The sequence below is a fragment of the Centruroides sculpturatus genome, unplaced genomic scaffold (genome assembly GCF_000671375.1).
Source record: "Centruroides sculpturatus isolate CEXI.00-Female unplaced genomic scaffold, Cexi_2.0 scaffold174, whole genome shotgun sequence".
In the NCBI taxonomy this organism is placed as follows: Eukaryota; Metazoa; Arthropoda; class Arachnida; order Scorpiones; family Buthidae; genus Centruroides; species Centruroides sculpturatus.
The window spans coordinates 904,086-907,559 of record NW_019384420.1 but is presented as its reverse complement, the minus strand read 5'-3'; positions in this window follow the sequence as shown (position 1 = coordinate 907,559).

Below are 3,474 nucleotides of genomic sequence, written 5' to 3'. Positions count from 1 at the left end.
CGACCATTTGTTAGTATTGTTAATCTCCAACCAAGAACTAAGCATATTTTCTACGTCTTGATTACATCTTTCTACTGAACCCTGACTTTGTGAGTGCCTGGGCTTTCCATGCACCATTTTTAACTCGGACCGCATATTACACATTTGTTTGATGACATTATTGGCGAATTCTCTGCCATTATCGCTTTGTAGAATACTTGGTGCATCGAAAATTGTAAAAATATCTAAAAGACCATATGCTACTTCTTCAGCCCTTTTGGTTTTTAACTCGTTTAATCGGTTGTTGAAGCGATTATTCATATCACTTAATGATTCCTCCATGATCGTTACTTTTGTCAAAGAAGAAAGATTAACTACTGGTCACATAGATTTAAATTTAAAGTTCGGTACTAAATGCAATACGCGTGGGCAAGTAAGATGTAAGTTCTGATTGGCTAACGTATGCCGGATGATCACTCCTCAACGTATTATCATCACTTTGCCCGACTAGGTAGTAGCAGTATTCATAATGACCGGTCAATTTGATAAATCATTGAAATTTATTACAATGCCCGATTTCGTTGGTCATTATTCATAATGCCCGTATTATTAATCACTTTGTCCATAACATATTTACTACTACAAGCTGATGATACAACACTACATTTGATATCTACCCCTTCAATGAACGACAATTCTCAGAGAAGCAAAAATAAGGAGCCACTGCAAGAAGTAAAATCTACTACTTTACAAGATACTTTACTACATTTGCCCCATAATAATTCATAAGAGAATGAGCTTGCACAAAGTACTGTCTCACAAATCGATAATACTGTACAAAATATGTGCTCTACTGTTCCAGAAGAAATACTGTTAAATTACAACGATCCCCATTCCTGGCCTACTATCAGGGCAGGATTAACCCACTTTGGGGCCCTAGACATTTTCTTCTTACCGGGCCCCTCGCTCATAAGAAATAGAGCACACAAAAAATATAAAACAATAAATAAAACAAAACTAAATAATGTGAAAAACTAAAACAAATCTTAAATTTTTATTAATAAAAAATATTTAATACACAACAATAAATTTTAGTTTTTCTAGAAAAGTTTAAACAGTTTGTTTATAAATTTAAAAAATTGAAATTTATTTTATTAAATGTCTAACAACAGTTGTTTTACAAAATAAATATTACCTTAAAATATTAATTTTCAACAAGACTGTGTCTTGTTTATAAAATCGTACTGCCTGCTGTGTTACCAGCTTAGAGGTATGAAAGAGTACATGTCAGGAGTTGCAATATGGCACAGAGTATTAAGTGCCAAAATCATGCGCGCATAAAAAAACCAGACTTGTAGGTAGCCTACTCAGAGGACCGAGAACCGAGTCAAAGTAAAATACAAAATGGCGACTCTCTCTACAAACAGGCAAACCGAAGTCAGGTGGTGAGAGTACCACCCACAGTCGTTCTAGGAACTGGACTGTGACCCTAGGACTGAACACGTAGTATTTTCTTTGTTGAATAAAATTTGTAATCTAATTTTGTAAATTTAGGAGTGCTTCAAATATGACATTAAAACAGGGTTTTATGTCGTTACAAGTAGGTTTTTTAACATTATCTAGTATAGTAAAATCGTGAAACCGATAAAAATTTGACATTATATTAGGGTTGTCGTTACATCCGATGACGTTATAATCGGGTTAAACTGTATATTGTTTGTGCAAAATAAAAAAATAATTTCGGACGATACAATAGCCACGATTATTTTTTTCAAAAACGGGAAATTCTCGTTAGGCATCGACAAAAATTCAACCCGGGCCGACGGGTTGCAACGGAGAGAAATTTCGAAATTGGATAGGTTAATTTCATCAAAAATGCATCGTGGACGATCTCGTAGTCGTGGCCGGCGAAGTTTGAACGATCGCGCCCAAAAGCAGCGATACCAAAGAAGATTGGATAATGAGAACGAGACCCGCCTTGAGCGTCAAAGTGATTCTGCTTAGTATTGTCTCCGAGACATAGTCGTGTCCCAAATACGGTTTTGCCGTTTTACTTGTTTAATTTAACCTTTTTGGTTAATATTTAAATAATATCATATTTTATCAGTTTTACCAGTATTATACAGTTGTCCAACAGAAAAGTAAACTATCTTATTTACATATCTTTTCAAAATAAACAGTTTGACTGGGCCCTAGACATTTGTCTCATTTGTCTATGCGATGATCCGGCCCTGCCTACTATTACAAATAAAATAATTTATTCCCTTGTCACATATGGTCAAAATCTAGGCGACAACATTAACTTTAAATAGACATATTAAGCGAAGCATGCAAAGGAGTGTAACAGGAATGATAAAGATACTTTGTGTTCAAGTAAATATAAGAAATATTGTCACACTTCAGCGAGATACACTATATTACATATTTATATAAAAAGTTTCTCCTGGGAAGCTAATAAATAATGATAAATGTATATTTGAATTAATTTCTGTAATTTATATACAGTACTTGGAATTTGATGGTATTAAAATTTAATTATTTGTAATTATTATTCGATTTGGTATTTTCTAGTAAATTTAACTAGATTTTTTTGTAGTACAGTAATTTATTTTCTGCTAACATTATTTTATCTTCGATGTCAAATATTACTTCAATGAAAATTAATGCAAATGAAATCACGAATATAGAGGCTAAATGACATCGGCTAGTAGCGTCTCGGCCTTAGTCTTAGATTTTAAATTTTTAAATAATTTTTTTTTATTTTGCATTAATTTTGTCTGCATTTTTTAAACCGTTAATTACATTTTTTTTAAAAATTAACTTCAATTCTTTTTATAAGTATAGGAATTGTTTTAGTGTTGTTTCGCACAAAAGATCATCAAATTTAAATTGTTTTAATAATTTAATTTTTGTTTCACAAATCTGCCTGCTTAAAATTTCTTTTTTAAATTTAAATTTTAATTATAAACCAGTTAACATTAATTGAACTATCGGGCTACCTAGCTACTAATAAAAACAATAATTATGAACTCTAGTAAAAATACAGTAATAAATTTTTAAAAATAGTTCTGACCGGAACTGCTTGACACTCAGTGTGGAACAATTCTTATTAGTTCCGATCCGGCAACAATCAAACACCGAACGTCTGTGCTCGTGAAAAATATATTACAAATATTAATACATTTCGAAATGTCAAATAAAAAAAAATACATTATTTTAAACATTTAAAGAATATAAAATAACATCTAAAATGCTAGTAAACATTTATCGATTAATTAATATCGGAAATTATTTCGAAATATCCTACAAATAATTCTATAATAGATCACGAACAGGAAATTCAAATAATAATTATTCGATAATATATTGTAAATGGAAATAAAACATAATTATAAATTTTCATTTTCCTCAATTTAAAATACTCAGATATATAATTACAATAATGGAAAATTTATATTTAGCTTTTATTTTCCTTATAAAAAAAAAAAAAAAAAA